Raw genomic sequence first — 14,204 nt, 5'->3', positions numbered from 1 at the left:
GCTTAGCATTATCTCCTCATAGGGAAATAATCTTTTAGGCAAGTAAAATCTCATACCTGATCCTAGATTCTCAAAGCCAAAGGGATCATAAAAGACAAAATAGTCCAACACAACACCTGAACCATCTATAACATCCTTGTATTTGTTGTCTATGACTGCATAACAAGTTACCCCAATATTGTTGACTTAAAACACAAGTATTATCTCAGTTTCAGAGCATCAGGAATCCTGGAGTGGGTGGTAATGCTAGATCACATAGTAATTCTATGTTTTACCTTTTGAGGAACTGCCAGATTGTTTTAAAGTGGATGAACAATGTAGAATTCCCAACAATAGTGTATAAAGATTTTAGGTTCTCTACATCCTCATCAATATTACCTGTTTTTTGACTCACATCACGATTGGTGTTAGTGGGATCTTACTGCAATTTAATTTGCATTTTCTAAATGATCGATTTTTGAGAATCCCTGTTTTCTGAAATGCCTACACAATGTTGAACATTCCCTAATGATGAGCATCTTTTCTTTTGCTCTTAACCACTTGTATATTTTTGGAGAAACATCTATTCAGATCTTTATTTTTAGTTGGATTATTGGTCTTTTTTTCCCCCTTCTTTTAAAACTCTCTTAACAACTTTCATATATAGCATACGGCAGTGTTAATTATTAGGTTGATGCAAAAGTAATTGTAGTTTTGCATTGTTGAGCTTTGCTTTTGTTATTGGAACATATTCTTAAATAAATGTGGTTGTGTTATATATCATTTTAATGTACATTTCTCTCTTTATGATTTTTTTTTGGTAACGACATTACTTGGTGTTTATTTTACATTTATTTTAGACTAAGGAAATGTTAGACAAAAAGCAGATTTGAGCAATTTTCTTGTTCAAGTTCAAGATGGGTTGTGAAGCAGTGGAGACACCTCACAACATCAACAATGCATTTGGCCCAGGAGCTGCTAACACATGCACAGTGCAGCGGTGGTTCAAGAAGTTTTGCAAAGGAGAGGAGAGCCCTGAGGTGAGGAGCGCAGTGACCGGCCATCAGAAGTTGACAACCGCCAGTTGACAGCCATCATTGGAAGCTGATCCTCTTATAACTACACGAGAACTTACTGAGGAACTCAACGTCAACCATTCTACGGTCATTTGGCATTTGAAGCAAATTGGAAAAATGAAAAAGCTCGATAAGTTGGCGCCTTGTGAACTGACCACAAAGCAAAAAAAATCACCATTTTGAAGTGTCATCTTCTCTTATTTTATGCAACATCAATGAACCATTTCTCAATCAAGATTGTGATGTGCAACAAGAAGTGTGAAGTGTGATGGTTTCTACGACAGCTGGTGATGACTAGCTCAGTAGCTGGACTGAAAAGAAGCTCCAAAGTACTTCCCCAAGCCAAACTTGCACCAAAAGAATGTCGTCATAGCTGTTTGGGGGTCTGCTGCCAGTCTGATCCAGTACAGCTTTCCAAATCCCAGTGAAATCATTACATCTGGGAAGTATGCTCAGCAAATCAATGAGACGCACTGAAAACTGCAATGCCTGCAGCCAGCATTGGTCAACAGAAAGGGCCCAATTCTTCTGCACACAATGCCTGACTGCATGTCCCACAGCCAGTGCTTCAAGAGTTGAATGAATTGGGCTGTGTGGTTTTGCCTCATCCTCCATATTCACCTGATCTCTCATCTTCAAACATCTCGACAACTTTGCAGTGAAAATATTTCCACTACCAGCAGGAGGCAGAAAATGCTTTCCAAGAGTTCGTCGAATCCCAAAGCACAGATTTTTATGCTACTGGAATAAACAAACTTAATTCTCGTTGGCAAAATGTGTTGATTGTAATGGTTCCTATTTTGATTGATAAAGATGTGTTTGAGCCTAGTTATAATGATTTAAAATTCATGATCTGAAACCACAATTACTTTTGTACCCACCTAATATATTAATCATTTTGTACATTCTATCCCTAGTGCTTATTTGTGTTATAACTAGAAGTTTATACCTTTCAACTGCCTTCATCCAATTTTCCCTCCCCCATCCCTAATAGTCTTTTTATCATTGAGTTGTAAGCGTTTCTTAGCGTATTTCATATACTAGTCCATTATCAGGTATGTGACTCACAAATGTTTTCTCCCACTCTGTGGGTTGTCTTTTTCTTGATGGTATCTTTTGAAGCACAGAAGTTTTTAATTTTTGTGAAGTGCAACTTACCTATTTGTTTTTGTCAATTGTGCTTTGGGTGTCGTGTCTAAGATGGCTCTGTCTAACTCCAAATCACAAAGACTTATTCGGTATTTTCTTCTAAGAGTTTAATAGTTTTCACACTTACATTTAGGTCTATAATCTACTTGAGTTGATTTTTGTGTGTGGTGTGGGGAAGGGATCCAACTTCTTTCTTTTGCATGCTGATATTCAGTGGTTCCAACACCATTTGTTGAAAAACTTATTTATCCATTTTAAATTTTAGATTATTTTGTGTAAATATTAATAATACCTAAAATTTGTTGAGCACTATGTATGTGCTAAACGCTGTTCCAAGGTTTTATGTAGGCTACCTTATTTAACCCTTACAGTAATTCCAAAGGGACTTTATCTCTCACAAGGGCTTCCCTTGTTTCTCAGGAGGTAAAGAATTCGCCTGCAATGTGGGAGACCCAGGTTCTATCCCTGGGTCGGGAAGATCCCCTGGAGAAGGAAATGGCAACCCAACCCAGTATTCTTGCCTGGAAAATCCCATGGACAGAGGAGCCTGGTGGGCTACAGTCCATGGGGTCACAACGAGTTGGACATGACTGAGTGACTACCACTCATCTCCCTATGAGACAATGATTGGGGAGATGAGTATGGAGAGAAGAAGGAAGCTGAATGTTAATTGCTTCTCAGTGGCAGAAAGAAGAACTGGAAGAAGGTAAACCGAACTCTTTGATTCTCTTCCTTGCTTTTAATACTAGCGGCAGTGACTAGATTCCCTGATACGGATGCGATAATGTTAAGGGAAAAGCGAAAGACAGGGGATCTATTCAAATTCTGTTTTGCTGCTTTCTCCAGGAAAGGTGATAAGATGTTTAGGAGACAAATAATGGTGGTGGTGATGCTTAGAGAATACTGTATGATGTCACTGAGTTTAAAACTTTTGGCCCAGAGCGATTATAGCTAAGAATGAAAGATCTTGCAGATGTAATAACTCTGTTGTTGGCATCATTTTCATTGAAATGTGAATAACAAGTTCTGGAAGACTCAAGACTTGCTGTTTTTCAAAATGAATCAGGTGCTCAATTCTGTCAGTCCTAGAAAACAGCTTGGCAGCTAGTGCAGACAATATCCTAGAATGTCTTTTAAAATGGATGACTTGTCAGGGGCTCTGTATGAACCTAGAGGGGTGGGATGGGGAGGGAAATGGGAAGGAGATTCAAGTGGGGATATATGTATACCTATGGCTGATCCATGTTGAGGTTTGACAGAAAACAGCAAAATTCTGTAAAGCAACTATACTTCAATAAAAAATAAATTAATTTTTTTTTAAAGTGGATGGTTTGTGATTATTTAGGAAGAGAAGTGGTGACAAATAGGAGATACCATGGGCTTGATTTTGGGTGGCCTCAGCCTACAATGACTTGGAGCAAGGCTTGGGTTCTGAACCAGAGATTGAGGCCAGGTCACGGTGGTGAAGGCACCAGATCCTAGCCACTAGACCCAGTGGTCAGTGACAAGGATCCTGGCCCTTCAGTTCAGTTCAGTTGGTCAGTCGTGCCTGACTCTTTGAGAACCCATGGACTGCAGCATGCCAGGCCTCCCTGTCCATCACCAACTCCAGGAGTTTATTCAAACTCATGTCCATTGAGTTGGTGATGCCATCCAACCATGTCATCCTCTGTTGTCCCCTTCTCCTTCCACCTTCAATCTTTCCCGGCATCCGGGTCTTTTCAAATGAGTCAGTTCTTCGCATCAGGTGGCCAAAGTATTGAGAGTTTCAGCTTCAGCATCAGTCCTTCCAATGAATATTCAGGACTGATCTCCTTTAGGATGGACTGGTTGGATCTCCAAACACCACAGTTCAAAAGCATCAATTCTTTGGTGCTCAGCTTTTTTTATAGTCCAACTCTCACATCCATACATGACTACTCAAAAAACCATAGCTTTGACTAGACAGATCTTTGTTGGCAAAGTAATGTCTCAGCTTTCTAATATGCTGTCTAGGTTGGTCATAACTTTTCTTCCAAGGAGCAAGCATCTTTTAATTTCTTCAGTCACCATGGCTGCAATCACATGGCTGCAGTCACCATCTGAAAAAGCCCCTGGCCCTTTGGCTTTGCAGAAAAGAATTTCCACAAAGACGGAAAGTAGTAAAGCATGTAAAGTATTTATTAGAAGGAAAAAGAGTACAGTACTTGTGGATAGACACACAGGCAGCCTCTGAGTTGCTGAGTTGTGCTCTCATGGTAGCTTGAATTAGTTTTATGTGGTGTTTGTTCCAGGATTCCTTTGGCCATTCATTCTGATTTGCCTGGTTCACAATCTGTATTTGTTATATCTCAGGATCCTCTCATGTGTGCACACGCATCTCTTAGCCAAGATGGATCTTACTGAAAAGGCATCTGGACAGAGCATCCCTTGACATGACTCCCCTTTTGCCCCCAAGGAAACTTTTCTGCGCATGTATGGTCAGAGAGGTCTCCTGACTTTGGGAACCAGAAATATGTGGTCTGTGCAGGGTCCAGCCTCCTCCTTTAATTGTCCTGCTATTCCTGTCTTGGAGTTTTAGTCAATAGAGAATGAATCTCCAGTTGCTTTACCCTGGAGGATGGTCCATGTGCCTCCTGCCTCAGGTTCACTATTCAAGTTGACATTAATTTGTTCAGTTCAGCCGCTCAGTCGTGTCCGACTCTTTGTGACCCCATAAACCACAGTACGCCAGGCCTCCCTGTCCATCACCAACTCCCGGAGTTCACCCAAATCCATGTCCATTGAGTCGGTGATGCCATCCAATCATCTCATCCTCTGTCGTCCCCTTCTCCTCCTGCCCTCAATCTTTCCCAGCATCAGGGTCTTTTCAAAGGAGTCAGTTCTTCGCATCAAGTGGCCAACATTGGAGTTTCAGCTTCAGCATCAGTTCTTCCAATGAATATTCAGGACTGATTTCCTTTAAGATGGACTGGTTGGATCTCCTTGCAGTTCAAGGGACACTCAAGAGTCTTCTCCAACACCACAGTTCAAAAGCATCAATTCTTCGGCGCTCAGTTTTCTTTATAGTCCAACACTCATATCCATACAATGACCACTGGAAAAACCATAGCCTTGACTAGACAGACCTTTGTTGACAAAGTAATGTCTCTGCTTTTTAATATGCTGTCTAGGTTGGTCATAACTTTCCTTCCAAGGAGTAAGCATCTTTTAATTTCATGACTGCAATCATCATCTGCAGTGATACGGGAGCCCAGAAAAATAAAGTCAACCACTGTTTCCCCATCTGTTTGCCATGAAGTGATGGGACCAGATGCCATGATCTTAGTTTTCTGAATGTTGAGCTTTAAGCCAACTTTTTCACTGTCCTCTTTCACTTTCATCAAGAGGTTCTTTAGTTCTTCACTTTCTGCCATAAGGGTGGTGTCATCGGCATATTTGAGGATATTGATATTTCTCCCAGCAATCTTCATTCCAGCTTGTGCTTCCTCCAGCCCAGCATTTCTTATGAAGCACTCTGCATATAAGATAAATAAGGGTGACAATATACAGCCTTGACATACTCCTTTTCCTATTTGGACCCAGTCTGTTGTTCCATGTCCAGTTCTAACTGTTGCTTCCTGACCTGCGTACAGGTTTCTCAAGAGGCAGGTCAGGTGGTCTGGTATGCCTATCTCTTTCAGAATTTTCCACAGTTCATTGTGATCCACACAGTCAAAGGCTTTGGCGTAGTCAATAAAGCAGAAATAGATGTTTTTCTGGAACTCTCTTGCTTTTTCAATGATCCAGCGGATGTTGGCAATTTGATCTCTGGTCCCTCTGCCTTTTCTAAAACCAGCTAGTAATTCTCTATTTGTATATGTACAATAATGTGTAATAGTTAACAGTAACAGCTCTCCATAAATTATATTTTCAGGTTGAAAAACAACATTTGAAATTGACATTGTGTGTTTAGTCACTTCAGTCATGTCTGACTCTTTACAACCCTATGGACTGTGGCCCTCAGGCTCCTCCGTCCATAGGATTCTCCAGGCAAGAATACTGGAGGGGGTTGCTGTGGCTACTCCAGGGATCTTCTCTACCCAGGGATCAAACCCGAGTCTCCTGCATTGCAGGCAGATTCTTTACTGCTGAGCCACTAGGGAAGCCCCAAGATTGACATTAGTAACTTGTTATTGTTGTTCAGTTGCTCAGTCGTGTTGGACTCTTTGCAACCCCATGGACTGCAGCACATCAGGCTTCCCTGTCCTTCACTGTCTCCCGGAGCTTGCTCAAACTCATGTCCATTGAGTCAGTGATGCCATCTCACCATCTCATCCTCTGTTGCCTGCTTCTCTTCCTGCCCTCAATCTTTCCCAGCCTCAAAGTCTTTTCCAATGAGTCAGCTCTTCATATCAGGTTGCCAAAGTATTGGAGCTTCAGCTTCAGCATCAGTCCTTCCAATGAATATCCAGGAATGATTTCCTTTAGGATTGACTAGCTTGATCTCCTTGCTACCCAAGGGAATCTCAAGAGTCTTCTCCAGCACCAGAGTTCAAAAGCATTAATACTTTGGTGCTCAGACTTTTTTGGTAATTTGAAGAAGTAGTAATTCTTTTCTAACAATGACTTGACACTTTGAAGTTGAATAAGGTTTAGAGAAAGATTTTATTTCTATGTATCACTGCATTTTCTTGTTGACCTGATTTATTATATCTGTTCTGTTTACATAAGAACATATTTTAGAGTAAAACTCAATTTAATAAATAAACAAACATTATTTTTTTTCCATTTATTTTTATTAGAGGCTAATTACTTTACAATATTGTAGTGGTTTTTGCCATACATTGACATGAATCAGCCATGGATTTACATGTGTTCCCCATCCCGATCCCCCCTCCCACCTCCCTCCCCATCCCATCCCTCTGGGTCTTCCCAGTGCACCAGCCCCGAGCACTTGTCTCATGCATCCAACCTGGACTGGGGATCAGTTTCACACTTGACAGTATACTTGTTTCGATGCTGTTCTCTCAGATCATCCCACCCTCGCCTTCTCCCACAGAGTCCAAAAGTCTGTTCTATACATCTGTGTCTCTTTTTCTGTCTTGCATATAGGGTTATCATTACCATCTTTCTAAATTCTATATATATGCATTATTATACTGTATTGGTGTTTATCTTTCTGGCTTACTTCACTCTGTATAATGGGCTCCAGTTTTATCCATCTCATTAGAACTGATTCAAATGTATTCTTTTTAATGGCTGAGTAATAGTCCATTGTGTATATGTACCACAGGTTTCTAACAAACTTATTATGATGTAATTACCTTTGTAAGTTGCATGTTTTAAAAGTCAAAAATTAGAATGTGGGTTGCAAACTATTCTACTTGTAGCCTCGGGGAGGTTTGGCTTATAGTTCTGTAATTTTGTTTGGTTTAAAGCTAAACATGCATTAATATGGAGTGCAAGATTTACAATTGGAGTCATTTCATGTGAATAAAGCAAAGTTTTATTAAACAAAGTTTTGTTTAAGATGGGAAAAGGGGAAAGAAAAGCATCTCTAAGTGAAAGGAATTTCTGATTAGGCTTCATATTTCCCCACACATAAACATTATATATATTATTTATGGACATAAGGTGTGGATGTAAATATGGATAGTATGAATACAAGTAGAAATAGTACAGAAGTATGCATGGAAGTAATATAAATTAACTTTAGGATTGTGATTATCTCTGGAGAAATGGGAAAGACGAAGGGAGAATTTAGAGCTTTAGTTTTGGCTGTAGTATTTCACTTCTAAGAAGAGTGAGAAAGAGGGTGGGTTTCTCTTTTTATTTTCTTTGTTTGAAATATTTCACTAATTGAAAATTTGAAAATGAAAAAGAGAAAAGCTGCTTAATTCTGATTACTTTTCTAAAGGATCAAAGTGTTTACCTCCTGTTGATTTGAAAATATGGTTAAAAAAGGTTTAAAGGGTACCTCGGGGTTTGATTTTTATAATCTTAGTATATACTAAAAAACAACAGCTCCCATTGTTAAGCACATGCAGTGAGCCAGGCACTATGCAGGATGCTTTAAGTGGGCTCTCTACTGCTCTGACAGTAACTGTGTGAAGAAGCTATTTCTTTCATTCCCATTTAACAGATGGCAAGGTGAACTATAGTTCCAATCCATTACTGGTGATAAAATATGCTAAGTGAAAATTCAGACTCCCAAATGTCAAGTTAAATATCCCAAAGATCATATCTCATGTAATAATTTTATTTTTCCCAAGAGGTATCTCTGCATTTTAGCATGTTTACTTGAGAAAAACTTAAAAAAATATATGGACATGGAAAAAGAAGATAAAAATTGCCTGTAATTTCAGTATCACCTATAGAAAATTACTGCTAGATCTTGATAAATGCCCTTTCATGTGTTTTCCAGGAATAAATTTGTGTGAACTTTCAAATGTTTTGAGAAAGAACTGTATCAGAAATTTCTCTATTAGTATTGCTTCATGCCATATTACATAGAATAAAATTTTAAATTTCCTTTTATTCCATATATGTCTATATTTTTAAAAGCAGAGTTTAAAACTGAAAAAATTTATTTACAAAATTTACACAACATATATAAAAAGAAATTAGATAGGCTGCTTTTAGAAACAATCCTGGCATTTATTATAATGATATTTCTAATTCAAAGACAAAGCGGATGATTACTATATTATAAAAGGCCAGTAAATTGTGGGATCAATAATCAGGATGTTACCTATTGTGGATAACTTATTTCAAAGGACAGATGGCTCTTCATTTTAAGAAAAAAAGGAAAATGGTTATACAAAATATGAAAACCAATACTTCTAAATTTTAGATTTCTGTCATGCAGTTATAATCTAGAATGCTCAGAAAGGGAAGCAAAAGTTAAATTGAGAAAAGGTACAACTTATATATTGTTTCTAAATCCTTTTAGGTATTTTAGGTTTTCCCAAATTATTTGATTAATTCAAGAAATATAACATGAAGCTTATCGTGACATCTTTCTGCTCTTCATTCCTGGAGAATATTCTCATGGGAAATGAAAGTTTTATTCAGTTCAGTTCAGTCGCTCAGTTGTGTCCGACTCTTTGCAACCCCTATGGACTGCAGCACGCCAGGCTTCCCTGTCCTTCACCAACTCCTGGAACTTGCTCAAACTCATGTCCATCGAGTCAGTGATGCCATCCAACCATCTCATCCTCTGTCATCCCCTTCTCGTCCTGCCTTCAATCTTTCCCAGCATCAGGGTCGTTTCCAATGAGTCAGTTCTTCACATCAGGTGGCCAAAGTATTGGAGTTTCAGCTTCAACATCAGTCCTTCCAATGAATATTCAAGACTGATTTCCTTTAGGATGGACTGGTTGGATCCCCTTGTAATCCAGCGGACTCTGAAGAGTCTTCTTCAGCACCACTCAGACATTATTTGTGTTATGTTTCATGGAAGGAAACATTGATTTCTATTTTATTTCCCATTTTTTTTAATCATGGGAAAATAGATATAACAAAATTTACTATCATAACTGTTTTTAAGTGTATAGTGCTGAGGCATTAAATGCAGTGATATTGTTGTGTGGCCATCACCACCATCCATCTCCAGAACTCTTTCATCTCAAAGGCACAACTTCAACAATAGCTCTCCATGCCCTCCTCCCCTGCTGCCGCTGCTGCTAAGTCGCTTCAGTCGTGTCCGACTCTGTGCGACCCCATAGACAGCAGCCCACCAGGCTCCTCTGTCCCTGGGACTCTCCAGGTAAGAACACTGGAGTGGGTTGCCATTTCCTTCTCCAATGCATGAAAGTGAAAAATGAAAGTGAAGTCCCTCAGTCGTGTCTGAGTCTTAGTGACCCCGTGAACTGTAGCCCACCAGGCTCCTCCATCCATGGGATTCTCCAGGCAAGACCACCGGAGTGGGGTGCCATTGCCTTCTCCACCTCCTCCCCTGAGCCCCTAGTAACTGCCACTCTATTTTCCGACTGTATGAATTTGACTAGGCTAGGTATCTCACATAAGTGGAAGCATACAGATTACAGTATTTGTCTTTTGTGACTGGCATATTTTACTTAGCAAAATGTCGTCAAGGTTCACCCATGTTATAGCATATGTCAGAATTTCCTTCCTTTTAAAGGCTGAAGACATACCATATAGCACATTTTGCTCATCCACTCATCTGTTGATAGACACTTGGGTTGCTTTTATGTGTTAGCTATTGTGAATAATGCTGCTGCGAACATGGGTGTACAGATACCTCTTTAAGACCTTGCTTTCGATTCTTTCGGTTATATACTCTGAACTGGAATGGTAAGTCACGTGGTAATTCTATTTTCCTTTTTTTGAAGAACTTCCATACCATTTTCCATAGCGGCTATACCATTTAATATCCCCATCAACAATGCATGAATGTTCCAGTTTCCCCATATCCTCGCCAGCACTTTTTTTTTTTAATTGTAGTCACTCTAATAGGTAGGATCTTCCCTGTAACTTAGACGGTAAAGAATCTGCCTGCAACGCAGGAGACCTGGGTTCAACCCCTGGGTCTGGAAGATCCTCTGGAGAAGGGAATGGCAATCCACATGACTGAGCAAGTAACACTACGCTATTCTAATAGGTATGAGGTAACTCTCTGTAGTTTTGACCTATATCTCCTCAATGATTAGTAATTTTGAATATTTTTTCATGTCCCTATTAGCTATTTATATATCTTCTTTAGAGAAATATCCACTGAAATCCTTTGCCCATTTCTTGTTGTTAGTGATGACTTTTAGGAATTCTCTATATATTCTGGATATTCAGACATGATTTACAAATATTTTCTCTCATTCTTTGGGTTGATTTTGTACTGTCTTAATTGTATATTTTCAATTAAAAGATAAATGTAAAACACTTTTAATTTTTATGAAGTTGAATTTGTCTATTTTTCCTTTGTTCCCCATGCCTTTAGTGTCATATCTAAGAAACCACTGTCAAGTGTTGTGAAGATTTTATCCCATGTTTTCTTCTGTTTTACAGTTTTACTTCTTGCATTTAGGTCACATATCCATTTGAGGTTAGGTTTTTGTACATGGTGATGGATAAGGATCCAACTTTATTTTTACACGTGGATATCCAGTTGTTCTACCCATTATTAAGAGTGATATACTGAACTTCAACGATTATTGTAGAACTATCGATTTCGTCTTTCAATTCTGTCAGTCTTTGCTTCATATATTTTGATGGTCTGTTATTAGGTGCATGAATCTCTATAATTGTTATATATTCTTGTTATGTTAATATAATGTTCTTCTTTATCTCTTTTAAGTTTTTTGGTTTAAAATCTGTTTTATCTCATATAAGTATAGCCATTTTACTATTACATGAATTTTCTTTTCCATCTTGTCACTTTCAACCTGATTATGTCTTTGGACCTAAGGTGAGTCTTTTAGACAGCATATGGTTGGATCATGTGTTTTTATCCATTTTGCCAATCTGTCTTTTGACTGGAGAATTTAATCTATTTACATTTAAAGTAACTACTGATAAGGAGGGATTTACTTAGGTCATTTTGCTATTTGTAATTTTTATGTCTTATAGTTTTTTGCCCCTCATTTCTTACATTACTGTCTTCTTTTGTGTTTAGTTTGACTTTTTTGTGGTGAAATATTTAAATTTATTTATCATTTCCTTTTTTGTAAACTCTTTGTGGTTACCATGGGGATTACATTTAACATCCTTGAACTATAGTTATAGCACTCTAATTTGAATTTATACCAGCTTATCTTCAATAACATACAAAATTTCTTCTCCTTTAACAGCTCCATCATTACCTCATTCAGTATTGATGTCACAAAATCACACCTTTATATATTGTATGTCTAAAAAATAAGTTAATATTTAAATGTATCAGTCTCTTAAATTGTGTAGAAAACAAAAAGTGAAGTTACGCAATAATACCAACCTTCATAATTGCCCACGTGCTCACTCCCTTTACTGAGATCTTTATTTACATACTTAGTTTGGCTCCACTGCTGCCTGGGCTTTCTCTGGTTGCAGTGAGCGGGGGCTACCCTGTAGTTGTGGGGTGTGGCCTTCTCGTTGCGGTGGCTTCTGTTGGGGCAGATCAGGGACTCTAGGCACACAGGATTCAGTAGCTGTGGCATGTGGGCTGAGGTGCTCCACAACATGTGGAATCTCCTCGGAGCAGGGATCCAACCCATGTCCTATGCATTGGCAGGCAGATTCTTAGCCACTCAACCACCAAGAAGTTTGAGATCTTTATTTCTTCATACAGCTTTGAGTCACTGTCTAGTGTCTTTGTTTCAACCTGCAGGATACCTTTTATTATTTTTTGCAAGATGGTCTAATGGTCATAAATTCCCCCTAGTTTTTGCTTACTTAGAAACGTCTTCATTTTCCCCTCACTTTTGAAGGTCAGTTTTGCCAAATATAAGCTATTTGGTTGGCAGTTTCTTCTTCTAGCACTTTGAATATATCACCCCACTGCTTTCTGGCTTCCAAAATTTCTGATGAGAAATCTGCTAGTTATCTTACTGATCCCTGCTAGTTATCTTTCAAGAATCCCTTGTATGTGACAAGTTGCTTCCTCACTGCTTTCAGAATTCCCTCTTTGGCTTTGGACAGGTTGATTATAATATATCCTGGTGTTTGTCTCTCTGAGCTCATCTGGGGGTTCAGTGAGCTGCTTGGATGTTTATATTCATGTATCTCATGAAATTTGAGAAGGTTATATCCATTATTTTTTCAAATATTCTCTCTGCCTTTTAAATCTTTCTCTTCCCTTTTTGGACTCCCATGATGTGTTATGTCAGTCCCCTTGATGGTATCCCACAGTTCCCTTAGACTCTCTTCACTTCAACCTTTTTTCTTTCTGTTTCTCAGATTCAGTAATTTCCATTGTCCTTCTTAAAGTCTGCTGGTTCTTTCTTCTGCCTGCTCAAATCTACCTTTGAATCTTTGTAGTGAACTTTTAATTTCAATTATGGTACTTTCAGCTCCAGAATTTCTTTATGGTTTCTTTTGATGTTTCTAATATCTTTTCTGATGTTTATATTTTGTTTGTACATTGTTTTATTTTTTATTGAAGTATAATTAACATATAATATTATATTAGTTTCAGGAGCAGCATAATGATTTGATATTTGTATATACTGAGAGATGTTCCCGATGTTAAATCTAGGTACCGTTTAGTTACCATAGAAAATTACAAAAAATTTCTTTTTCTTGTGCTGTGAATTTTAAAATTCTGGCTTTTAGTTTTTGATTATTGTTGACTCTCTTTGTGCCAAATTGAGGTATAAACTTAAGGTCTTCTCAGGTCTCCTCTGAGCCTGGGCCTTCTCTTGGCCATGCAAGGTGACTTTCTAATTTTTCCTACTTATGTGGTTGCTTTTGAATATTCTAGTCTGGCCCTTTAGATCTCTTGAAAATCAATTCACTTCCGGTGTGGGGCTTACAACAAGGAATGCGGGGTATGCAACAACAATGGCTGCCGCTTCTTTATCTGCACCTATGTGACTCTTGCTCAGTCGCTCAGTTGTGTCTGACTCTTTGCATCCCCATGGACTGCAGGACACCAGTCCTGCCTGTCCACTCCCACCTCCTGGAGCCCAACCAAACCCATGTCCACCGAATTGATGATGCCATCCAACCAACTCATCCTCTGTTGCCCCCTTCTTCTCCTGCCCTCAATCTTTCCCAGCATCAGCTGATTGCATCCAGTGGGCAAAGTATTGGAGCTTCAGCATCAGTCCTTCCAATGAATATTCGGGGTTGATTTCTCTTAGGATTGGTTTAATCTCTTTGCTGTCCAAGAGACTCTCAAGAGTCTTCTCCTGCGCCACAGTTCGAAAGCATCGATTCTCAGCACTCACCCTTCTTTATGGCACAACTCTCACATCCATACGTAACTACTGGAAGAACCATAGCTTTGACTAGACAGACCTTTGTCGGCAAACTAATGTCTCTGCTTTTTAATATGCTGTCTAGAAGCAGCAATCAAGTGAGTAAAGCACAGATCCCTGGTATTTG

This window comes from Muntiacus reevesi, chromosome 18 (assembly GCF_963930625.1).
Source record: "Muntiacus reevesi chromosome 18, mMunRee1.1, whole genome shotgun sequence".
Classification (NCBI taxonomy): Eukaryota; Metazoa; Chordata; class Mammalia; order Artiodactyla; family Cervidae; genus Muntiacus; species Muntiacus reevesi.
This window is presented reverse-complemented; position numbering follows the sequence as displayed.